At 41.9% G+C, this 27,379-nt stretch overlaps 2 long non-coding RNA genes across 2 annotated transcripts; both read left to right on the top strand.

Annotated features, from left to right (window-relative positions):
• Positions 1-1,727: 1,727 nt before the first annotated feature.
• On the top strand, positions 1,728-3,141 carry LOC122053647. The gene is made up of 3 exons (XR_006132284.1): positions 1,728-2,050; positions 2,161-2,240; positions 2,968-3,141. It is a non-coding gene; the product is annotated as an uncharacterized LOC122053647 (long non-coding RNA).
• A 361-nt stretch (positions 3,142-3,502) lies between these two features.
• Positions 3,503-4,293, top strand: LOC122053648. The gene is made up of 2 exons (XR_006132285.1): positions 3,503-3,907; positions 4,072-4,293. It is a non-coding gene; the product is annotated as an uncharacterized LOC122053648 (long non-coding RNA).
• Positions 4,294-27,379: the final 23,086 nt, after the last annotated feature.

Genomic DNA, 27,379 nt, shown 5'->3' with positions numbered 1-27,379 from the left:
ATCCACTGTTCATCCTCCATCCTCGACGCTCCCGTTCGCATTCTAGATCCGAGAGCTTATTTTCTTCAACAACGGCGGTCTCAAGCTGTCGGCGTTCATCGTTCGAGATCAGAGAGTGGCAAAAGGGAGGTTTCTTCAGCCGTGATTTGGATTTTGTTCGTCGCCGCGTTCCTGTTCGAGGGAGGTTCCCGATCAGCGAATGTCGTATTCAACAGAGCTTCGAGGGAGATTTCTTAGAGTTTCTGATCCTTTTCCGATCTTCATTCTGTCACGAAACTAGGTTGATCTGATCAGTTGATCTAGTTTGTCAATTCACAGAATCTATGCTCTGTTCTTTGGCCAATGAAGTTACCAGACGGGTGGGAGCTTCGAGGGAGGTTTCTTGGAGCTGTGAGTGTCACCTAGTAATAGTTGGAAGCTTGGTTGATCGTAGTTGGGTGTTCGAAGGGAGTTTTCTTGGAGCATTTTTGTTGACAGCAGGTTGAGTGAGGTTTGAGCTTGGAATTGGATGTGGAATATGTTTGTTTGTTTTTGTTTACTTTAGATTACTCATACCTACTCAGATCTTATGATCTGATTTACTGCTTTGTAATTTTCGTTTGATTTATAAGCTTGCTATCTGATTTCTTTTAATTTCTGCAATACAAGATCTGTTACAGCTACTTAATTGCTCATAATTTGAGTTTGTCTTATTTTGGGAATCTCAGTTAATGCCAATTTGTGTTCAGTTTTAATTTGTGAATGTGTGATGAAACTCTTGCTTTATATGTAACACACAACTAGTGTTTTGTTTCTAACTAGTGTTTAGCTAGTGTTTTGTTTGGAATGTTTAGCTACTAACTTGGTTTTCCTTTATTAGTGTTGATTTGATTCTTGATCTTAATGATTGTGAACTAGTTTAGTTGTTGAATGGATCACTTGATGTTCTTCATGATTTACCTTTGTATCATTTTCTTGATTATGGGAATGAATTGAAGATGTGGTGATCGAATTAATTGTTGAAGTTGATCGTGTTTGTGGCTAGGATGCTATTTCGGTTTCTAGAAGTATAGTGAGCTCTTGAGTTTCATGTTTATTGTGATTTTGAATCAAAAAGATAATAATTGATCTATTTGATTCAATGAGACATTAGAATCCGAGCTTAGTTGATTTTAGTATGATGAGAAGGAAATGAATCATGTGTAGAAGAAAACAACACTGACTTGCTCCTATTTTAGATTGTTCTAGTGCACTTTTGGGAATTAAATGTATTCGAGTTGAAATCAGTTCAACTTGAATCGATTCTAGAATTAACACACTCACTAGTTATCCTTGGAAAAATATGACTTGGGACTCGTTGCTACAACATTTATCTTTAACTTATGTGAGTTTCCAATCTTAATTAATTTGATGTGCCACGTGACATGCAAAATGGAAACCACCACTCATCACCAGACTAATCAATCTTGGCGAAGTAGTAATTAATCGGGACTCAGTCTTGTAAAATACGGTGCCCAAATAATAATTAAATAATAAGATTATTTGGGAAATAATCTTAATAGAATTTTTAGGAATTTTTGGAAATTTTTCTGGATTTAATCGGAGCCCATATGACGAGTCTAAGAGGGGTGGATCGGTTAAGCTAGTTAAAGCCTGTTTGGAATACCCGAAGGTGGGAGTTGATTGAGAAACCAATCTAGGGTTTAATTGGAAAGCACCTAAGTTATAAATTTGAATTTCTCCGTGCCCTAGCTTCTCTCAACGCCGATCCTCTTCCCTAGCCCTCTCCCTCTCGCGACTCACCTCCCTCGCCGAGCTCAGCCGACCCTCCTCACGCGAACGCCAAGACGCCGTCGGCCCTCCTCCTCCCGCGAGCATCCGGACGCCGACGGCCTCTCCTCCTCTTCCTCCCTAAGCCGCACGCCGCCCGGTCTCCTTTTTCTTTCCCGAGCCGCACCGCCGAGCCCTCCTTCACTCTCCCTCACGAATTCCCGCACCAGCAACAGGCAAGATTCTCCTTCTCCTCACGCGAGCATTCCAGCCGGAGAGGAAGCTGTGGACACAAGCTTTGGTATGACATTTCGTTTTGGATTCTAGGGCTGTAGAGAGCTAGATTATGGTTTTTGATTTTGGAAATTTGTGCTAATTAGGATGGTTTTGTTTTCTTGATCTCTGATCCAGTTTGGAGAGTGGAAGTTCGTCTTTGCTTGTGTAAATTTTCTGCAAGTTCCCTCCCTCTATGTTGATATAAGGTCTGTGAGGTAAGGGATAGGCGCTTATGAGGCTTCAATTGCTTGTTTTATGAGGTGTGATTGGTTAAATGAATTGGGATGTGGTTTCTCGTGATGTTATGTTTCCATCCTGGGTTTCTTCTCGAGTTTTGCCATGGATTTTGGGCATTTTCAATTGATTTTGGGATATCCGAGTTCTACTGGATGGATTGAATGTTGTTGAACCCAGTTGTTGTTTTCTTGTGTAGCTTCTCAAGGGATTTTGCATGTGGTTCGATCCTGATGTATGGTGAGGTTCCTCTTGTAGATTTAAAGGATGTGTTGTTTCAGCGCAATGATTTTTCAACTATTGCTCTAGAATTTTGAGATTCTGATGGATTTTTGGTGTTTGGTGTTGTCTTCTCTCAAGGGTTCTGTTTATGGTTTTTGATTCATGGTAGAGATCCAGAAGATGGGTTAGGTTACGGTGAATTTGTGTGAAGTCAACTCGGCCTTGTTCTGTTTTCTCGATAGATTTGTAGATTTATGGAGGACTCATTTGGAGATTTACTTGATTAATTTATTATCCATGTTAGTTGATTTGTTCTGTTACATGATTAGTCGTGAGTGATTATTTGCATGAATTATGTAGGGTTGATTCATGGCGTGTTGTAGATGGTAAAATGGCTTGGTTCAATTAGGGTTTTCTATTTGAATTAGGTTTAGGTAACGAGTTGAGGTATGAGGGGTTTGGTTGTAATCATATGATTTGTTGCAGGACACTGCTACGAGCCAAGTGTTCCGAAGTGGAGACAGCCTATCACGATCGACAAGTAAAGGCGGGTACTTCTTACTTTGATTTTCTAGTTCTTCGAACTTAGTGCATGAGCTATTTTGGATAAGAATTGCTTTACCTTGACTCCACTCGAAATTTTTCCTATGCTTGATACTTCCACTCAAAACCTTTGAGTTACTCGTTTTTATATCCATACAGTCTCTTGTTGTTGTCCATGATCAGTAGCAGATATTAGATACCATATTTGTATGTTTTGACTGTTGCTTATTTATGTACGATATTGAGCATGCTGGATTCATGTAGCATACCTGTTTCTGCTTATATATATGATGACTGTTGCATTGTTCGCATCATGTCATTGCATGCATGCCGCATCCTCGGCCACTCGAGAGAGTGGTAGCTGGAGTTGATGCCGCTTGTCCTGTCGTGCCGCACTTGGCCACGCGTGGGTAGTGGTAGCTGGAGTTGCGAGCAGCAGGGACCCCCTTCGCTGTGTAGCTAGTTAGCTACTCAGCACCTGTCCATCCGGTCACTCGTGGGAGTGGCGGCCTTTGGGTGGTACAGTTGTCATTGATCCGGCCTCTCGACCATACAGGGGTCATGGTGCAGAGAGGTGGGCGGGGTGACCATCCGTGCATATGCTGTTATTATGCCTGTTTTGGCTGCTGCTGGTTACTTATGTCGTTATTGCTTACTTATGCTGCTGTGGTATCTTTATGTTGCCGTTGTTTCTTGTTGTTGTTCACTTATGATGATATGCTGTCTTATGTTGAGATATGCTCACGTTGTAGGTGATTAAACCTTGGTTTATTAATTAGAAATGTTTATATGCCTCACCCATTACCTTTGTAGTTATGAGCAGTACTGTAGCAGGTTGGTACCATTTCTGACTTTCTATATCTGGCCTAGGATACGGTTCCAGGTATGAACCTTTAACATGGTTTTAGTTTCGTATATGCTATTCTCTTATGAGACTGTATTCCTTTTGGGTATTCTTTATTGGTTGATTATGTTCATGCACTATCTCTTTCCTTACCCGCTGAGTTCCAATACTCACCACCCCGTAAAATGGTTTTCTTTCACCAGGTAACAGATAGATGAGTCATGGATGCTTGGAGAGATGCCGGCTGCCAGTCCTGGGTCCCACGTCATATTCGAAAATTGATTTTGGTTCTGTTTCTCTTTACTTGCATTTCGTATTCGTTGGATTTGGTGTTGTGAGAACTATGTTTTGATATTTGTTGGATGGACTTGGTATCTGAGATGTTTTGATAACTTTGCAATTTGTGGGTTTTTCTCTTCGTTTTCTTTCCGCTGTGCTTATTTTATCTTTTGTCCAGCCGAGTAGGCTGAGTATATTAAACTGCGTGGTTGTGTGTTATTTCATTGTTGTCCAGCCGGGTAGGCTGAGTATATTAAATTGCATGGTTATGTTGTTTCCATTTTCTATGGTATATATATTCCAGCCGAGTGTGGCTGATGTATATTTTGTATGTAGTAATACTTCAGATTGTCACTCGTACAGGAGAGATGTTGCCGAAATTTCTTCGGACAGGGACTCCTTTGGGGCGTGACAAGTCTGCTATGCATTCAATGCCTTTACCAAAATTCCAGAGTGAACCTCGGTCATAGACGCGTATTATATATCAAAAGATCTAGAGGTAAGAACGCTAGAAAGTCTTTTTTCAATATTAGAATTACATAAATCTAAATGTGTAAGTACAAGAAAAGAGTCAAGTTAGAACCTGACATTGAGAGCCAACAAGAAGGACGAATTCGGGTTAGACTGAGAACTTAATGCAGACCAAGAAGCGTATATGGTAAGAAAATTCAAAAACTTTTTTGGATCTAACAAATTTAATGAGATGCAGGCCAAGAAAAATCTAAGAAGCAAAAGAAAAGTTCGATGTTATAATTACCAGGAAGAAGGGAACATCAAGAACAACTATCCAAAGCTCAAGAAGGAGAAAGACAAAGGGCTAAGATGATCCAAGTACAAGAATCTTAAGGCAACCTGGGATGAAAGTTCTTCATCTAAATCCAAGATAGAAGTGTATGCTGGACTGACACTGATGGCTAGTTACAATGAATCAAGTAACTCGGAAGCTAGCATCAATGAAGAGGAAGTCACATCAGAAGAATGCAGCAATACGAGGGGAGAATTCAATTTCAGATCTGATATGGTAAGTGAGGTATGTCTCTTACCTCCTAATCAGTTATATTTTCGAATAAAATCTGTCTAAATCGCTCTATAAACTGAAAACAAAAAATAAGAAATTGAAAAAATGAAAACCTAGAAATGAAAATAACCATAGCAAATTTCTGTTTATTAGAAGATTTCGACAAATTAAAAATTAAAAATGCTAAGTTAAAAAGCATTAGAATAATTGGAAAAGAGTGATGCAAGTTTACATGTTCATAAACTTAGAAATTTTCAGGAAATAAATTGATATTTTAGATATCATAAGGATCAAATTGTAAAAGTATCATAAAAATACATTCTTAGAAAATATCTTGTTAATCTAGTAGGTAGAAACCTATATTGGGTTCCAAAATCATATTTAGTTTAAAATTTTCTTTAAATTTAATTGATTTGGATGTTTTAATTAATTTATTTTTTTGCAAATAAACTTTATATATTATATACTCAGAAAATTTTATAAAATATTTTGAGATCAAAATCTATTTTAAAATATTTTTTAAAAAAATACATCTCTATATATAAAATAATTTATTATTACTTATATTAATTTTTTTTATTCGTGGAAATTTTAACTCTATTCTAGATTATTGTTTTTAACCATGACAAAAAATTTTAGATTTTTTAAAATTTAAAAAAATTTAAAAGTATTTTTACAAAATTAATTTTGTATCGTAAAAATTTAGATTTTTGAAAAATAATTCCCACAATTTTTCTAAAAATTGATAAATGATGCGAACGTAGTTAGGGACCTAGGAGTAATAAGGGAAGAAGGGAGGGGTAGTTTGGTCTTTTCACTATTAGGGTTTTGAGTTTATATGGGGTGTTGTTCATCGCTTTGGAGGAGAGACAGCTGGGTTTTTTCTTCCGCCGCCACGCACGGGGCCGACAGGTCGCCGGTTGCACACCAGTCGCTGTCCACGCCACCTCCGACGTCCACTCCAGCGACCACTTCCTCATCCCTCTCAAGCTATCACCGCCTCACGGAAACATCACCGGACTCATGTCGTCATCACCGCCAGCACTTGAAGATGCTTCCCCCTCTCCCCACCGACGTCGGCACTGCCTTTGCCGTCGGCTACGCCTCCTTCCTCTCCCCTCTCACTGCTTCAGCAGGAGGGCCCCTTTCCAAGCTCGCAAGAGGTTTTTCTTCGTATTTCTCTCTGTCGCATAGAGACGGCTGACACAGGGATGATGAGTGCACGCTGCACCGCTGCCGGAGGCTCTCGCTGTCACCTCGCCGGAGATCTCATATGCTTCTCCCTCCCTCTCACTGCTTTGTGTTTTGGATCTCCTGTATCTCCACTAGCTCTCGCACAAGAGGAGAGGACACTCGCACCGCTAACTCCATCGAGGAGCATCGCAGGCACCTCCGCTGTCCCTAGCGGCTGCTGCCGCCACCGCCGCCGACTCCAGCCGCTGCAGACTCCAGCGGCTACGACATTCAGCAGCTGCCACCTCTAGCGGCCGCCGTTGCCACCTCCAGAGGTAGTCTCTGCCGCCCTTCCATGCCACCTCCAGCGACAGCCACCGGCTGACCCATGGCCTTCGTCGGTGGCACACCCTCCATTGTCGCTATTGGCACCCCTATCGCCAAATCTGACCATCCAGCGTCGCTGCCATATTCACAGCGCCTGTTCAGCCCTCGATCCACGCTGTCATACCCTTCTGACGCCCATATGATATTCGATCCATGTTGGCATACGATTTCAGCACTGATCCGACGCTTAAGCCACCGCCGATTCGACCTTGGGCCGCTACTATTGCATTCTACCTCTATGATCTATGTTATGCCTTGTGTGATGTGTTCTGACCATCGAGCCACTGTGTTTCAATCTTTGTACCACTATTATGATTGTGAGTTACTGGCATTATCCAGCCTGTGTGTCGTGTTTCGGCCTGCAAGCCATTGTGGTATTCCAGCCTAGATGCCATTGGCATATTTTGGCCTACGTGTCACCTTTTGGATCCATGCTGCAGTGGATCCCATGTCGTCACCCTCAAATCGAGCTCCTCAGCTGACTCATATTCATCTACCCTTCAGCGCCGCGACAACTCGATCAACATCGTGACCAGCTCACTGATCCATCCGAGGACACCCCCGGGGCCAGGGTATGTCACTGTACTCATCCTGTATTTATTTCATTGTTCTACTATTATTCTGCTGCTTATGTATTCATGGGACCCACCTCGAGCATCGGGGTACCAGGGACCGGGGCAACCCGGTCATTGGTTACAAGTACTGTTGACCAGAGGACTTCTGACGACTTGATCAACACAGAAAATAGCTTATCATCCGGGTTATGGAGATGCGGTCAACAATCCAGACACGTCATTCCGGTAGTTCTGTCTTCTCAAATTCCCGATAGGATCATATTGGTGCTGTCTGTGGGAACTTCGCCTGATCTGGAATGTGAAGATAAACAACGTTGAAAAATTCTGCCATCCTCATGACCTCAGTGGGTTCCGACAAACATATTATATTCTCCTCACTCTACGGGTATTCGGGAGTCGAGGAACTGAGTCAGATCCTTTGCTGGTCAGCAAGTCAATTTTTCCATTGTATTTTCCCTTTCGGTCATAGGATCTGTCATTGTTCCTCGATCGAAGACTCCCATGCTGATTGGTCGGGTTTACATTATATTAGAGCCACAGGCTCAATGTCAAAGACTCCTGTGCTGATCAACTGGGTTTACATTATATTAAAGCAGGGGGCTCAATGTCGAAGACTCCCGTGTCGATCGGCCGGGTTTACATTATATTAGAGCCACGGGCTCAATGTCGAAGACTTCCTTACCGATCGACCGAGTTTATATTATATTAGAGTCACGAGCTCAATGTCGAAGACTCCCGTGCCGATCGACCGGGTTTATATTAGATTATATTATATTAGAGCCACAAGCTCAATGCCAAAGACTCCCATGCCGATCGGCTGAGTTTACATTATATTAGAACCGCGGGCTCAATGTTGAAGACTCCCGTGCCGATCGACCGAGTTTACATTATATTAGAGCCACATGCTCAATGTTGAAGACTCTCGTGCCGATCGGTGGGGTTTATATTATATTATATTAGAGCCACAGGCTCAATGTCAAAGACTCCCGCGCCGATCGACCGGATTTACATTATATTAGAGTCTCGGGCTAATGTCAAAGACTCCCGTGCCGATCAGCCGGGTTTACATTATATAGAGTCATGGGCTTAATGTTGAAGACTCCCGTGCCGATCGGCCGGGTTTACATTATATTAGAGCCGCGGACTCAATGTCGAAGACTTTCGTGTTGATCGACCGGGTTTACATTATATAGAGTCGCGAGCTCAATGTCAAAGACTCCCGTACCGTTCGACCAAGTTTATATTATATTATATTAGAGTCATAGGCTCAATGTTAGAGACTCCTATGCCAATCAAACGAGTTTACATTATATTAGAGCTAGGGGCTCTAAAAGTCGAGCGGCGACTATAAATCCTAGAAGTTGAACGACGACTATAAACCCTAGAAGTCGAGCGGCGATTATAAACCCTAGAAGTCGAGCAATAACTATAAACCCTTGAGTCAGAGACTCCCGTGCTGATCGACCAGGTTTGAGTTATATTAGAGCCACGGGCTTTAGAAGTCGAGCGGCGACTATAAACCCTAGAAGTCGAGTGGCGACTATAAACTCTTGAGTCAGAGACTCCTGTGCCGATCGGCCGGGTTTGAGTTATATTATAGCCACGGGCTCTAGAAGTCGAGCGGCGACTATAAAATCTAGACGTCGAGCGGCGACTATAAACTCTAGAAGTCGAGCGGCGACTATAAACCCTTGAGTTAAAGACTCTCATGCCGATCGGTTGGGTTTAAGTTATATTTGAGCCACGGGCTCATCGTTAAAAACTCTCGTGCCGACCGGTCGGGGTGAGCGATTTTCACTGGTCATGGACTAGCATATCAGATCTCGTATCTCCCCCGTTCGAGGTCGAGCGGTCTTCACTGGTCTTGGACCAGCTTATCAGATCTCGTATCTCCCCCGTTCGGGGTCGAGCGGTCTTCACTGGTCGTGAACCAACTTAATGGATTCTCTTATCTCCCCTGTTCGAGGTCGAGTGATTTTCACTCGAGCGATTTTCACTGGTCACAGACCAGCTTATCAAAGCATCTATCTCTCCCATTCGGGGCCGAACTATCTCCAGTGATCTCAGATAGGAGTATCTCCACTGATCTCAGACTAGCGTAGTGCCACTGGTCTAGGACCGGAGTTTCTTCACTAGTCGCCGACCAGGGTACCCCGCCGGTTCCATGCTCATTGATCGCACGAGCCTCACACCCACTCGGGACACTGACGTCATGCTTTTCGATCTCTCGCTCTCCTCTCCCAGTTGATTCTACTTGATTCTGGGTCATCATTTTATGATTGCCCATTCGACATTTTCTGCGCCGCTTAGTCAGCACTTGTGAAGTCGTCCGACCAGTATTGCTCCGTCGTCTGCTCGGCCACTCGTTTAAATTACTCGGTCGAACGCTCGACATTCTTTAGATGGTCTGGTCAGCATTATACGATCGACTGACCAACATTTTGTCGACCGCTCGGTCAGCACTTTTGTAGCCACTTGATCCTTATTGCATGATCGTCCGCTTAGCCACTTGCTTATATCGCATTGACATCCTTCTGATTGCCCGGTCAACATCCCGCTTGTCGTTCGATCGACAATCATTTTACTTGCCGCTCACTTGACATTTTCGTAGTTTGCTTGGCATCTGTCCAGTTATCGACTCGGTACTATTTTTTGTAGTTCGTTCGGTATCACTACTATCTCTCGTGTGATACCATTACTATAGTGATCACTCATGTGGCATTGTACGATGGGTCCAGTGATTTAACTATGATGTCGAGAGCGATTCAGCCTCTACGATAGACTATCTAGTCAGTCAGACTTGCGCCTCCTTCGACTAGACTTGAAGGGGAGGCTTGTGATGCGAACATAGTTAGGGACCTAGGAGAAATTAGGGAGGAAGGGAGGGGCAGTTTGGTCTTTTCACTATTAGGGTTTTGAGTTTATATGGGGTGTTGTTCATCGCTTTGGAGGAGAGACGGCTGGGTTTTTTCTTCCGCCGCCACCCACGGGGCCGGCAGGTCGTTGGTCGCTGGTCGCACACCAATCGCTACCCACGCCGCCTCCGGCGTCCACTCCAGCGACCACTTCCTCTTCCCTCTCAGGCTATCACCGCCTCATGGAAACATCACCGGACTTGTGTCGTCATCACCGCCCAACACTCGGAGATGCTTCCCCCTCTCCTCGCCGACATCGACACCGCCTTCGCCACCGGCTACACCTCCTTCCTCTCCCCTCTCGCTGCTTCGGCAGGAGGGCCCCCTTTTCGAGCTCGTAGGAGGTTTTTCTTCGTATTTCTCTCTACCGCATAGAGATGGCCGCCACAGGGATGACGCGCGCACGCTGCACCGCCGCTGGAGGCTCTCATTGTCATCTTGTCAGAGATCTCATACGCTTATCCCTCCCTCTCACTGCTTCGTGTTTTGGATCTCCTATATCTCCACCACCTCTCACATAGGAGGAGAGGGCACTCGCACCGCTGACGTCGTCGAGGAGCATCGCAGGCACCTCCATTGTCCCTAGCGGTTGTTGCCGCCACTGCTGCTGACTTTAGCTGCTGCAGACTCCAGCGTTTGCCACCTCTAGCGGCCGCCGTTGCCACCTCCAACGGCCGCCGCTGCCGCCCTCTGATGCCACCTCCAATGATAGCCACTGGCCGACCCACGGCCTTCGTCGGTGGCACACCCTCCATCACCGCTGTTGGCACCCCTGTCGCCAAATCCGACCATCCAGCGCCGCTGCCACATTCGCGGCGCCTGTTCAGCTCTCGATCCACATTGTCATACACTTCCGACACCCATATGATATTTGATCCATGTTGGCGTACGATTTCGGCGCTGATCCGATGCTCAAGCCACCACTGATTTAACCTTCGGGCCACTGCTATTGCATTCTACCTCCATGATCTGTGTTATGTCTTGTGTGATGTGTTCTGGCCATCGAGCCACTGTGCTTCGCTCTTCGCACCGCTATTATGATTGTGAGTTATTGGTATTATCCAGCTTGCGTGTCATGTTCCGACCTGCGAGCCACTGTGGTATTTCGACCTAGGTGTCGTTAACATATTTCGGCCTACGTGTCGCCTTTTGAATCCATGCTACACCATATTCCATGTCATCTCCCTCAAATCCGGCTCCTCAGCTGACTCACATTCATCTATCCTTCAGGGCCACGATGACTCGATCAACATCGTGACCAACTCACCAATCCATCCGAGGGCGCCCCCCGGGCTAGGGTATGTCACTATACTCATCCTGTATTTATTTCGTTGTTCTACTATTATTCGGCTGCTTATATATTCATGGGACCTGCCTTGAGCATCCGGGTACCAGGGACCGGGGTAACCCGGTCACTGACTACATGTACTGTTGAACAGAGGACTTCTGATAACTTGGTCAACACAGAAGACAACTTACCATCCGGGCCATGGAGATGCGGTCAACAATCCAGACACGTCATTCCGACAGTTCTGTCTTATCAAATTTTCGACAGGATCAATAACTATTTTAGTAACCCTTAGATTTTTTTCAATGATTACCCCTATTTTTAATGTGATTAAAGGGAGAGAAATAAGATTCAATCTAGGGGAAGTACAAGCTTTTGTATCAATTATTTTAATGCAAATTAAATGTACTAAATTGCATATTCATTTAGTTTACTATTTTGGTATAACCTTAACTTAACTTGAGTTGATTTATATCAAAATGTAGGAGATTGTAAGTATCCCGTATTGGTTTTGATGTGATCAACTAAGTTAAATTAGGTACTGCATATTTGATGTCTTGCGTCTAAGTGTGTAGAGACTTAGGAACGTAAGAAATCGAGCGAAAGACAGACCGAACAAGAATGATGACATGGGAATTGAGTCGATGGGCTCGATACATCTGAGGGATGAGAAGTTGCGAAAGAGTACATCGGTGGAGCGGGAAGGATATGCACGATGCTTTCGAGGGATGAGAAGTTACAGTGAAAGACTGCTTGAGGAGAAGATTGGAGTTGAGTTCGGGTGAGCTCAACTCTGGATGGCTCACTTGTTTGACTTGAGAAGAAGCTGGATGAGTCAACATAGAGCTGACTCCCCTCGACGCCCGAACTAATTGTCCAGGTGCTCGGACCACCTTGGTGCCTAATAAGCACCTCATTGCCACGGACAACCTTCGGGACCATGTCAATAGCACTCCGGGCACCTAAACTTGGTCCAAATGCCAGGACGGTGATAAAGTTTTATCATTACATCGTTATGTAGCCATTGCGAGGAAATAAAGCGCATAGCTAGGGGTGCTCAGAGCGGGTCTAGGTGGTCGGAGTCGCCACGTTAGTAAATGACTATTTTTGACCAGTGGGTTATAAATAGAGCTCTAGTCCTCTTCATTGAAAGAACACTCGAATTGTACTTGAATACTTTCCTATTCTTTATTGTTTGTGAGCTGTCAATGTCTTGTACGAGGTTTCTCCACCTCCGACTTGTGTCGAAGAAGGAGTCGATTTAAAGAGCTTCATTTGTCTGGGATTATCAACCTGCCTGATTGCAAATTAAGTAACCTTTTTACCTCGTATTTCTTTAAGTTATTGTATTTATTTTTTATTGTCGTAGTTAACACCGAAAGAAAGAGAAAGATAGATTCGTCTTAATTACAGAGCTAGTCATCCCCCTCTAGTCGACCGCCAAGGGACCAACACGTTAGCCCTCCGACACTCAAGTCAATAATCAATTTTGAGAGAGGAATAATGAAATAAACTATAACAATGAGTGTGTATAAATATACAGCATCACGTACCTCCGCTTGTGGATGAAGACCTCTTTTTATAATGTCACTGTTGTGTCTATGCACAAATTACGAAATACTTCTAAAAAATAACAGATCATAAAGTAACTCTAACACTTTTCCTAAAATGAGCCTGCAAATCTTTGTGATTTGACACGCTGAAAGCTTCAAAAGTATGATTTACCTACAGAATATCCTTTGTCCTCCATGGCACCAAAAAAGCAAAATAATTTATTGGGCTATGGGGCCCACAATAGACTATTTTGACTAACCAATCAAATTACTGGTATAGTCTGACTGACCCTAACTCCCGAGCAGTACCCGGTCAATGTTTTTGAGTGCAGTCAGTGACTAGGCTTTCACTCAACTTCTTTATTTGAATTGTATGCAACTAGGTGTCTAACATGTCTGATCGGACCATACGTCTGATCGGCTGGAGCACTCAATCAGGGTAATTGATACTTAGCTTCATACTTCATCATTGACTATGAAATTAGGTTTTGAGCCAGACCAGTCGGAGGGCCCGATTGGGCGAGTCCTTGGCTTAACACTCAGTCCGCGCATAAGATTGGAACTCATAGTCCGACAGGCCTAGAGGTCTATTCGGGTATTCTATTGTTCCAAAATGATGTTGACCACCCTTTAACTTTGGCTTTAACCCCCACATCAGCCGACCTCCTAGACTTTGACCCATTCCAAAGGGGCCCACCTTAAACACTATATCATAAGTCCTCCTTCAAGTCTAGTCAAAGGAGGCTGCAAGTCAGACTGACTGGACTCTAATGTTGTATGTGCCTCTTATCCTTCGATTGGGTATTTATTTGCTATGTTGTCGTTCGGCTTGAACGAACATTATGCTGAGATATCCTTACCTCTGAGATTTCCTATCTCCTGACCAGAAATCATCTAAGCGATGTCGATCGGCCTGCATGGATGGTCCACTTAGTTGTCACCCTTTTTTGATTCCTTCTTCTCCCGAACAGACCTTAACTCATATTGATGCCACTCAGTTAGGGCTGATGTTATCCCGACTTTTTAGAATTTGAGCAAATCATTTATCATTATTGCAAAGTATCTCAAGCACAACTTTATAGCATAAACCTGCTTATTGCCTCTCATCCCTCATTAATGCGACTTGTACTTTGTTGACATGTGTCACACGCTTGCACAGGAGAATATCTTATGTGATAGGTGATGTTGTGATTTGATGTGGCCGTCGGCGGTTAAAATTCAACGGTTAAGATCAAACTTCCTCTCTTTGTCCCTTTAATCGGATAGCTATAAACAATCATCAGTAAGGTTTTTAAGCTTCATTCCTCAATGAAACTATATCGTTTTCATGTTTCTCCTCTCCCCTTCTTCTTCTTGCCTACTGTCGCTGGTGATTAGTGTCCCATAAATTTCCTTTCTCTTCTTTTTTTTATCTTCATCATCTTCTTTTAATAACCTCCACATCTGCTCCTTCTCCTTCCATTTCCGGACTCTGGTACGCTTCTACCTCCTCCTTTAATTGTGACAAGGTAGATCAAATGTAGGTAACTTACTGCATTCCTCGCTTTTATCAAATCATTATTTCTTCTACTTATGATCATCCCCACACCTCTTCAGCCAACTTCATTACTTTTTTCAAAGATCAACTCTATGTCGACCTCCGTTTTCCTCTGCATCCATTTTTTTAGTTTGTGCATATTTTCATATCCCCTTGCAACAGCTAGCACCTAACTCTTTTAGGTTACTGTGTGGGGTTGTAATACTATTTCGCTTGTACAAAATTCCCTTATACCCCCGTATTTTTCACTATTTCTATAATCATAAAAAATCTGAGCAGTTAGCCATGCACTGATCGTCCGACACCTTCTCTGGTCACTAACTTCTTCTCTGGTTGCTTGGATGATCCTTCGGCCTTTCAGAGTTTAGCTCAACCAAACCCAACTCCGGTCTTCTCCTCGAGTAGTCTTCCACTCTTACTTCTCGTCCCTTGAAATTGTCGAGCGCTTCATTCTCGTCTGCCAGCTACTTTTTCGCGACACCTTATCTCTCGGACGTATTGAGCCCGTCGACTCCCTTCCCATGCCATCCTTCTCTCCAACTATATCTTCCACTCGACTTCTTATATTCCTAAATTCTTGCACACTTAGACACAAAGGATTAAATACAATATGACCTAACTTAACCTAGTTGGCCACATCAAAACTAACCCAGAGTACTTATAATCTCCCCCTTTTTGATGTGCATTAACCCAAGTTAAATTAGAGTTAAATAAAAAAGTAAAATAAATAAATATGCAAATTAAAGCATTTAATATGTAAATTCAAACAGTTAATACAAAAAAATTCTACCTCCCCCTTGACTTAATCTTTTTTTTCCCCTTTGAGCACATTACAAATAGGAATGAACATAGAAAAAAAAGTCTAAAGGTTATCTAAATAGTGACTAAGACTTAAAAATAATTATGGAAATTATTTTTTTGAAAATATGAATTTTTATGATTTTAAAACTAGTTTTTAGAAAAATTGTAAAATATCGAAAAAGGAAGAATAACCATAAGGAAATTTTTCAAAATTTTTAGAAATTTTTCAAAATTTTTAGAAATTTTCTGGAAATTTTTTGGAGCCCATATGACTTAGGTTACGGGGATAAATAATGGGGTTACGGGAAAACCTGTTTAGGCTACCCCATTTAAACGAGTAAATGTTTGATTTTCTTTTTATTTTCCCTTTTTCTTTTTCTTTTCCTCCCCCACATGCCCGAGCCGTCCCTGACGCCGTTCCCCATCGCCTTCTCCTCTCCTGATCTTCTCCCTAACTGCTCCTTTTCCCAACCGACGTCGCACGCGACGTTTTCTACTTCATCGCGATTAAAGCCATGGCCAAGGGAAGCCTCACGCCTCTTCTCTTCTCCTTCTTCCTCTGCCTTTGCAGATCTTCCTTCTCTCCCGATTTCTCTACATCGCCCGACGTCGAGTTCCTTGCCCAAGCATCGGCGACGCTCGAGCCACTGCCGGCCGAGCCTTTCTCCCAATCGTCTCCCTTGCGTGAGTGATCTTCGGCCGGAAGAAGGAGAACCCAAGCCGCTCTTCTACCTATGCCCTAGACCTTGATTGTCGGCGTGGAGGGTGTTCCGGACTCGGAGGGTAAGTTAACTTCGACCTATTCTTCTTCTTTTTCTTCTCTCCGATTCACACTGTTGCCGATTTTTCTCTTCATCGCAGCCACTACCTCGCGGTAAATTATCGACGAAGCCTCAGCCACATACTCGAGGCACTATTCCACTGATCAAAATCCATTACCACCTACTGCAATCACCTCCCGATGCCCTAGTGCCCTCTGTTCTAGTTCACCACTATAGCCGCATCCGGATTTCATCTGAGGGAAATCGGTGGATCCAGTTTAGGGCTTTAAGCGGACAGATTTGAGGGATAGCTGGACTGTGGTTTTCTCCAGCGATGGTTCAGCAACTGAGATATCAGATTTGGGTAAGAAATGCTTGGTTTCGATCTGATATTATATTACAATTTTGAGATATTGAGGTTAGTTGTCTGATCCAACCACTGTAGCTCCGGTTGTCAGCAACAACACGACTAAAATTGGCTTTAGTTGGCAGTGTTGTTAAGGAGGTTTTTTTAACAGTGGACTGATTCAAGAACAAACAGATTTTTGGGTAAGTTGTTCTATGAAATTATTACATTAGTACTGATTTAGATTAAGTTGTTGAGATTGATTATGCTTATTGCAAGTCCTAATTTAAAGGGATTTGTTAGAATTGATTGAGGAGTTAGATGATCCAATTAGGGTTTATAATTGGATTTGGATTTAGGTTATCTTCTCAGGGATTTAATATAGCTAATTAATTTATATGTAATTAACTAAATTTGTATTCATGTATTACAAGACTTTGATTCGAGACGGTGTCTCGACGAGGGATCTATTTCGGATACGATCCTCTTATTGGAGGCGGGTACCTTGACTTATCTATTTTGATATGTCATGTTGATATGCTTAGTAATATTTAACAAGTAGTAATATTTATGTTCATTTCTGCATTGGTATGCCATTATCTATTACCTGAGCATACTGTATTTATTTCCTACTGTTGCATTCATATTCCTTTGATTATATATGACCTTAAGGTAATGACATACCATGACTTATTATGTTCAGGACATTGATTTATCTTGCCATACCTGACCTGTGTACCTAGATCATATTATTTGATCCATATATCTTTTGGTACACATTTTGGTAGAGATGGATAGGATCAGGATATTTCCATGCTTAGTGTCATGCATCATCTCGCATGATTACATGTTGTGCGATTGTTGGCTCTATTATTGTTGAGCACATCGCCAGTTACATGGATCTGCACATACAACCACTCATGGGTTAGTGGTTTTTATCAGGCAGGGTGTGTTGCAGCAGGTTGCTCTGTTAAGGGCTCCGTTGGTCCACTCATGGGTAGTGTGACGCAACGTGATAGCAGGACAGGGATCTCTCCTTTGGACTGGCTCAGGGAGATGAGAGCATTGAGCTCCCCCACTTATGATTTGGGGTAAGGAGAATAGGTGTACTCCGACAACATCCCGCCCACTCGGTCACTCATCAGGAGCAGTGATGGCAGAGTGCACGGTTGTCACAGCCATACCCACTCGGTCTTACCATCGTGTGTGAGACGGCTGACTGGCAGTAGGGGTGACCAGGACATGCTATTAGTATCATACACATTGATGCATTTATTGCTTGTGTTTATTGGACTTTATATGCTGCATATTTGGTGGATGCATATGTTTGACATGCATACAGGATTTATGATACTCTCGGTCTGACGACCTTGTTATCCTTATACCAGGTCTTGGTTAGTACAGATACTCCTGCTTCTTACAGTTTGACATTTTTCATATGATATGTATATCCAGGAGACTGTACACATATTTATTATTAGTTGTTATTTCTTGCTATGCATGTCAGTAGTTACCCGCTAAGGAGTTGACTCACCCCGTTGATATTACTATTTCAGGTTGAGGTTGTCCGGAGGATTTCCAGTCGCTAGTCCCCCTGCAGATCGCAAGGATGTTTGTTTGGTCTTTTGGTTTTTCTTATTATACTATCTAGACTATGTTTTAGACTTGTATCTTTTTGACACTTGGATCTTGTATGATCCTTTATTTGTTGATGGGGTTTTATTTAGATATGTTCTGCTACATGCCTACCTAGACGACAGAAGAGGTGAGTTGATTTTATTTGCGTCATTGTGATTTGAGTTTTATGGGTGTAGTTGAGTAGGAATATGATTTGAGTTTTATGAGTGTAGTGGAGTAGGATATTTGGGATGATTTTCCTTATCGTTGTTTTAGTGGATTATGATACTAAACTGCGTGGTATGTTATTATACATATGTTCCGGTCGTGTTGACCGAGGTATCTGGATTGATGTAGTCAAGTTTCATATTGTCACCTGTACAGGGGAGATGCTGCCGAAATTTCTTCTGGTAGAGACTACCTAGGGCGTGACAATTTACTTATTGTAATACCCCGGTTCTGAGATTCTGGTTAAGTGACTTAAAAGGTTAGATGGTACTATCCATATCACTTTCCTTTTCGGAAGCCCAAACTTAAGAACTCCAAAGTTAAGCGTGCTTGACTTGGAGAAATCTGAGGATGGGTGATCTCCTGGGAAGTTTTCCAAGGTGCGTGCGAGTGAGGACAAAGCACGCTGAAAGGACCTCCGGTAATCTGTGGAGCTAGTTGTCAATCGGATGGGCAATTCTGGTGGCGTTCCTAGTTTGGTTCGGGTGGGACCCGCCCGGGCCTGAGCGTTACAGATGGTATCAGAGCGACCTTACGACCGTGAGTGCGCCTATGGCAGGAGCATCCGGGGCACCACCTAGCGAGGGAGATTTTGGGATTTGTTTGTGGTGTGATTCATGATTAACACAATGAGGGCGTTGTGTCTTTAAGTGGGGGTGATTGTAATACCCAGGTTCTGAGATTCTGGTTAAGTATGACTTAAAAGGTTAGATGGTACTATCCATATCACTTTCCTTTTCGGAAGCCCAAACTTAAAAACTCCAAAGTTAAACGTGCTTGGCTTGGAGAAATTTGAGGATGAGTGATTTCTTGGGAAGTATTCCAGGGTGCGTGCAAGTGAGGACAAAGCACGCTAAAAGGACCTCCGGTGGTCTGTGGAGCTAGTCGTCAACCGGATGAGCAATTCTGGTGGCGTTCCTGGTTCGGTTCGGGTGGGGCTTGCTCGGGCTGGAGCGTTACAAAAATAATTTTAAAATTTATTTTAATTTTTAAAAATATAAAATTTTTTGTCACTATAAAACATAATAATTCATAATTGCAATAAAATTTTCACAAATAAATAAAATTAATATAGGTAGTAATTAATTATTTTATATTGAGAGATATATTTTTTTTTAAAATATATTTAATAATATATTTTGAGCTCGAAAATTTGTGTTGGATTTTTTGGGTATGTAAAATAGAAAGTATATCTGCAAAAAAAAATAATTTTTGAAAAATGACTTTTTAAAAATTTTTAATATTAAAAATTAATATTTTGATAAAAAATTTATAGAAATTTCATTAACGGTCAAAAAAATTTCAAACTATTTCCTACTTATAAGTAATAAAATACTTTTTCATGGAAAAATTAAGATCTAATTAATTTCGAATAGAAAGGGTACGAAATAATTTATTTTAAAAAGTTAGACAATTTTAAACATGCAACAAAAATATTAAAGCAAATTAAAATTAAAATATGCATAAAGATTTAACCTAAGCATGATTTTGAAACCTAATATAGGTTTCTATCTACGGGATTAATCAAAAATTTTCTTGAAATATACTTTCTTGTTACTTTTCTAATTTGACCTTATAAAATCTACAATACCAATTTAACCTTTGATAATTTCTTAAATTTGAGGTAGTAAACTTTAAGCATATAGAATTTTTTAAATTTTAAATTTATTCTTTTAATTTTGTATTTTTAGTTTTAATTTTATTGAATTCTTCTAGTAGGTATGCTTTAGCTAAAATTAATATCAAATTCATATTTTCTTTTTTAAAATTTATATTCTTATTTTTGAGCTTACATAAAGATTTGGATATAGCTTCTATACCTAAATATAGTTGATCAGGAGATAAGAGACATACCTCACTAATTATGTCGGATCTAAAAGTGGATTCTCCCCCTACATCGTTGCATTCATCTGATGTGGCTTCCCCTTCATCGATGCTAGCTTTCGATTGCTTGGTTCTTCATGACTAGCCATCAGTGCTAGTCGAACATAGGCTTCTATCTCGAATTCAGATGATGAACTTTCATCCTAAGTGGTCTTGAGATTCTTGTGCTTGGTTCGCCTTGGCCCTTTGTCTTTCTCCTTCTTGAACTCTGGGCAGTCATCTTTTATGTGTTAGTCTTTTTGATAATTGTAGCATCAAACCTTTCTTTTGCTTTTTGGATTTTTCTTGGTCTGCATCTCTTTAAACTTGTTATTTTTTTTTAAAACTTCCTTACCATATACGCTTCTTGGTCTACGTTAAGATCTGAGTATGACTCGGGTTAGTCCTTCTTATTGGCTCTCAGAGCCAGGTTTTGGCTTGACTCTTTTCTTGCACCTGCACATTTAGATTCATGTAATTATAATGTCGAAAAGAGACATTCTAGCGTATTTACCTCTAGGTCTTTTGATATACAGTAGGCTTTTATGATCGAGGATCACTCTGAAGTTCTGGGAAAGACATTGAGCGCCTAGCGGACTGAGTCCCGGTTGGTCACCATTTCTCCAAGATTGATCAATCCAGCGATCAGCTCCTTGATCTTCGCATGTAGTTGAGCTACTGGTTTACCTTTTTCCAGGTGGAGGTTTGTCAGTTGATTCTGAAGAATGTCTTGTCGTGCAAGCTTCACTTCAGATGTACCTTCATGGAGCTCCAAAAAATTTTCTTAGAGTTCTTTGGTTGATAAGTAGCTTCTGATGTAGTTGACTTCTTAAGGTAGTAATACGCTTAGCAAGTGCTATTCTGCTTGACTGTTGGCTGCGAAGTCATTTTCCTCCTTCTTCACCACAGGTATTCTTCTTTCTCCTCTCCTTGTTGATCCTTGAGAACTACAAAATCATACTTAATTATTAAAATAATTTTGAAATCAGTTTTTAGGAATATCTATGTTTGGAGTTTCCAGTATGTGAACTCCCCCTCTAATTGTGGTGGATTGATGCTTGGTTCGACCATCAATTTATTTGCTTTAGTTGACGGTTAGTCCTTTTGAAATGTCATCACTCTAATACCACTTGTTGGTGATAGGACCTTTGTGTTTGGCTAGAGGGGGGGGGGGGGGGGGGAATAGCCTTTCTTCGATTTTTCACCTACAACTTGTTAGCGGAAGCAAGTATAAATGAAGGAAAGACAAGAAACACAAGAAAACAATGCTAACTCCTTAGTTTACTTGGTCTCCACCTCCTTGAGGTGACTAATCCAAGGCACATACCCACACAATCAAGCTCCAATATGAACTTCTCCTTCTCGTTATCACAAACGAAGGTGGAGAAACCTTTACAAGGTTGCCTCTTCCTCTTACAAGATGAAATCTAGGCTTAGGAGGAAGAGACTCAAAATCTTTTGCTTGGAAATCACTTGGAGAGCTCTATCTTTTCTTAGCACAATGAGTATTCGAGAGTTGTTTTTGCTATAGTGCATTTCCCCTTTTTATTTGTCTTCAAAAGTAGCCGTTTCTCATGTGATCGTCGCCGTCGATCGATTGAGCACATCTCCAATCGATTCAAATATAGCCGTTGAGCGTCGTCACGATCGATTGGGCCAACACCGGATCGATTCAGCCATATATTTCATAAGTACAGAAGTGGATTCAATCGATCGGCCGATTGATTGGTTACCTCCAATCGATCGGCTGATCGATTCAAAATCGCACTGCTCCTTCGTGCAGAAGCCTTGTGAATCGATCGACCGATCGATTGGTTATCTCCAATCGTTCGACTGATCGATCCAGGTTCGCACTGTGCTCTTGCGCAGAAAGCGTGTGAATCGATCGATCAATCGATTGGATTACTCCAATCGATATGCTGATCGATTCAAATTCATTCTGTGCTTTCGCGCAGAGGCCATCAATCAATCGACCGATCGATTAGTTTCCTCCAATCGATCAGCTGATCGATCCAGCAGTATTCTGTTCAGTTAGTGCCTCAATCGATTTACCAATTGATTGCTTGCTGGTTTCCCAACCAATACCTCGTGCTAGATAAACACATCCCTGGACTTTCTTGCCAAGACTCCGGTCCTCGACCTCCTTGGACTTCTCTCGCCTTACACCCGGTCTTCTGACCTGCAAGGACTTTCTTTTGTCAAGACTCCGGTACTCGACCTTCTTGGACTTCTTCCTGCAAAACTTGCAACACACATTAGATCTAAACGTATTAACCTAAACTTAAATAGTTGTTAACACATTGAAAACACCCAGGGCATGATTGCACCAACAATCTCCCCCATTTTTGATGTTTGACAATCCATTTGAGTTTAGGCTAATTTCTAACACACCATAATAATAAGACGATAAGCAGTAAATAGCAACAAGCATGAGCTAACAGCAGTAAATGACAATATTGTTATTAACTACGCATAAAATTCATCTTTCTTGATCATAAGCAATAATAACAAATTCATATATGACTAAGCATGAATCTCCTTCCTAATTAAGCATAAACTTCAACTACTTCTCCCCCTTTGTCAAATATCAAAACAAAAACTCCCCCTTAATTGGTGCACGAGACAAACACGATAAACCTGAGGGGTACTCCCCCTAAATCACACAAATATCAACATAAGATAACAATCTGGATTCGAAAAATAAAAGATAATAGAGAGAAATAATATATGATACATCCAAAATAAAATGAAGTTCACAAAAGGACTTCATACCAAACATCTATATAACGTACAAGATCACATATCATAGAGATACAAAGAACTCAATAGTATCATCTCCCGGAGGAGTAGGAGCAGGATCAGAAATGTCGATAGGATCAAAAGGAGGGGTAGATGAAATAGCAGGAGCAGGAGCATCAGCAGACACAACAACATCACCGTCCGGAGGAGCAGGAATAGCCGCAGCAGGAGGAACAGACGGAGACGGGTGACTCGTCACCCAAGAGCTCACCAAATCCACTAAAGTATCCAGACTCGCTTGCATCGTGTCAACCTTGGTGGTCAGAGCAGCCATCTCCACATGCAACTCCTCAAGACGAGGATCCACAGACTCCTCGAATGTCGGAGAATCAGGCTCCACAATATCCTCCTCAGCATCAGCCCCCACAGGAACTAGTGCCTGTGCGGCTCCCCTTTGGCAAGCCCTGGGTCCCTCACCAAGAGCACGCCCATCGCGCCATCGGACTCCCGCTGGACCAACTGCTAATCCCGTCTTTGTGAAAGAGCGTGAGGAAATCCGAGAGTAGGCAACGGTCATGGGCTCCAGCTGTCCCTAAGAGACATCTATCTTCATGAACTCCAGCCAGTCAGTGATAAGATGACCGAAAGGCATGTGAACCGTCTGCTGCACTGGCTGAGTAAAATGAATGATGCAATGAAATATGTTTAGAGCAATGTTGATGTCAAAGGAATGTCGAATGGCATATATGGCAAACATATGAGGGGGTCGAAGAGCGGCTAAGGCACGTGAGACAATGGGAAAGGGACAGTTAATGATCACCTTAAACAGGATGACGTTCTCAGCCGATAGCTCAAGAGAAGAGAAAGTAGTGATCTGTGCATTTGGCCCATCCGGACGAGGACGACCAAAAAGAGACTAATGCATAGATGCAATGTTTGTAGGATCGAAAAGAATTTAGATATCTCCACAATGGCATGATATTGTCCACTTTGGACCTAGACCCTCATGGCTTTGCTCTTGGGCTCTCCCCAAAAGGCCTCATGCCAATGGAGATATCTTTCTCTTATAAACCCATAATCTTTCCCATGTGTTTTCAATGTGGGACTATGTTTGCAACCTTGCAACCCCAACAATCCCCCCCTCAAACAAAGGACCACATGCTTCCCACGTCCGATCATCGACCCACCAGGCCTTCCTGCCCCTTGGTCCACCCGACCTACTAGGACTTCCTTGCCTAGTCGCAACTAGGACTTCCTGCCTGGTGTCTGGTCCTCTTGATCCGAACATAGGAGCCCCCACTTCCTTTGTTCAAGGTCAATATTGTACCCTTATGACTCAATTAGACCATAACTCTCTTGGGCTCTCCCCAAAAGACTTCATGCCAATGGAGATATCTTTATCTTATAAACCCATAATCTTTCTCATATATTTTTAATGTGGGACTATGTTTGCAACCTTGCAACTCTAACAATGCTAAGATGCTCAAATGGTGGAGGCAACTCATCAGGAAGTGAGGGATAAAAAACAAAATCATTTTCGGATGGTAGACACCCTAGAAATGACTGAAGGATCTCATAGAAAAAGTCCAAACTCTGCTTCACAACGCGAGTGTGATAGTTGACACCATCAGAAGTGTACAAATTGTCATAGAATTCAGAGACAAGGCTTACATTGATACTCCTCTCACAAGATAACATCGACTCAAGTTTATAGTGCCTGAACCGGGAATAGACATCAAAGCAAGAGTCCCTGTAGAATTGAAGATCAACAGACCTAGGGGTTATTAGTTTGAAGGTATGCTTGCTAAAGGTCTGTTGCATAGCAACATTAGGGAATCTCTGATCAGTGGAGGAAGAGGGCGAGAAGGTGGCCGAGATGGACCCTCACCCGACTCGTGGACCTTCTGTTTCTTCCTAAGGGTAACCAATGGAAAGGAACAAGCAATGGCAAGACAATTGGCAGTGCAACAGAAAAATGCAGGGAAGAAGATGCAAGAAAAATGCAATACCGAAGCAGAGAATGCAATGCAAGAGAGAAATGCAATGCGTCACACACAAAACACACAAGACACATGGAGATTAGCAATCCAAGTATAGGAGCAAGAGTCAAAGAGAAAATGAGAAAAGAGGGAAGAAATTACCTAGGGTTTGGAGTCCTTATTGTGCGACGTAGACATGAGGAAGAAGAGCCGGCCCCGTGCGTCGAGAGAGGAAGAAGGGAAGCGGGAGAGAGGTGGAAGAGCGTTCTTCGCTGGAGAGGACCGTCGGAGAGGATGGCCAACGCAGGCGGAAGAGTCGCCGAGAGAATCGCCCAGGCTAGGGCACGGACGAAGTCGAGAGGGAAAAGAGAGGAAATAAGAGTGGACTTAGGTCAACAGTGATTTAAGTTGGATTTCACATCCCCAATCGATCGACCGATCGATTAGGAGCAAATGAATCGATCGGTCGATCGATTCACGAAGCCTCTGTGCAAAAATTAGAAACGCATCTGAATCGATCCATCAATCGATTCAAACATGCTGAATCGATCCATTGATCGATTCAGAGGGCCTCTGTGAAAATCAAAATGCATTTCAATTGATCCATCATTCGATTGAAACATGCTGAATCGATCCATTGATCAATTTAGATGTCCTCTGTGTATTCTGGAAAGACATTTCAATCGATCCTTTGATCGATCGAAATATTCCGAATCGATCCATTGATCGATTCAAACGCCCTCTATGGTGAAGTGCGAGCTCCTCAATCGATTGACCGATCGATTGGGAATTCTGATATTACTGCATTTCTGAACACTTTCAGATCCAAGTTTTGGAAATACACAAATAATTGTACATTACTCTAAAAATCATGAAATTTTGTATAGACACTATATATATCTCATATTATCAATGAAAAATAAATTTTGACAAAAATGGACTCTTATTAGCGAAGATTTACACAAAATTGAAAGTTGTTGAAAACTTCAATATTATGGTAAGTTCGTATCTAATTATTCAATGATAACTCCCATCCAAGGACAAACTTCAACAAGGGTTTCAAAAATAAGTTTTATAGGTATGTTAATTTAAATTTCCAATCATAATCGTAGGACTAAGTGTACATGATTTGTACACTTGCTTTCCTTATGATTAGACCAAAGTAATGTAGGATTAATATTATTAGATGTCATATTGGCTCAAAGCAATGTATCATGACTAACATGTTGAACCAAAAGCATCATTCTAAGCATCTCACATAATGTCTAATTGAAGAAGGACACAAGCAAGGCTTCTTAGGTCTGTTGTGAGATGCAATGAGGTAAATTCTTAGTGTGATATGGGATCATGTAATGCTATACTTACTATTCTACAAAACACATACCAAGTTCTCTCCTAAGTGAGGTAAATTCCGCTTTGGATAGTGGTTTAGTAAATATGTCGGCAAGATTGGACTTGGAATCAACATAATTTAGTACAATATCTCCTCTTGCCACATGATCTCTAAGGAAATGATGTTTCACTTCAATGTGCTTTGTCCTAGAGTGGTGCACCGGATTTTTAGTTAAGTTGATGGTGCTAACATTATCACACAACACCTTAACTTTGGAATAGTGAAGCTCAAAATCTTCTAAAGTATGCATCATCCAAAGTAATTGAGCTACACAACTACCCATGGCCACATACTCGGCTTCGGTTGTGGACAAGGCCACACAAGGTTGTTTTCTACTACTCCAACTTACAAGGGAAGGTCCAAGAAATTGACATCCACCGCTAGTACTCTTTTTATCCAATTTACAACCCACATAATCGGAATCGGTATACCCAATTAAATCAAACTTTCGAGTTCTAGGGTACCAAAGACCCACATTAAGAGTTCTCTTGATGTATCTCAAAATTCTTTTTACCGCTACTAAATGCGACTCTTTGGCACATGATTGGTATCTTGCACATATTCCTACCGCAAATAATATGTCCGGTCTACTAGCGGTTAAGTATAGCAAACTACCAATCATGCTCCTATATTACTTTGGATCTACTAATTTTCCTTCTTGATCACTATCTATCTTGGTATTAGTTCCCATAGGACTAGATGCTCCTTTAGTATTTTCCAACCCAAATTTCTTGATAAGTTCTTTACGAATTTGGTTTGGTAAACATGAGTTCCTTCACTAGTTTGTTTGACTTGTAACCCCAAAAAGAAACTCAATTAGCCAACTAGACTCATTTCAAACTCACTTTCCATGTGTTTGATAAAGTCATGAAGAAGTTCATTATTTGTTGAACCAAAAATGATGTCATCAACATAAACTTGTGCAACAAAAATATCTCTATCCTTAGACTTTAAAAATAGGGTTGGGTCAATTATTCCTCTTCTAAAGTCTTTGGAGATTAAGAAGGTTGAGAGTCTTTCATACCAAGCCCGGGGAGCTTGTTTTAACCCATATAAGGC

Source organism: Zingiber officinale, chromosome 3A (assembly GCF_018446385.1).
Source record: "Zingiber officinale cultivar Zhangliang chromosome 3A, Zo_v1.1, whole genome shotgun sequence".
Taxonomy (NCBI): domain Eukaryota; kingdom Viridiplantae; phylum Streptophyta; class Magnoliopsida; order Zingiberales; family Zingiberaceae; genus Zingiber; species Zingiber officinale.
The sequence above is the reverse complement of the archived record's forward strand: the minus strand, read 5'-3'. Positions and strand labels throughout refer to the sequence as shown.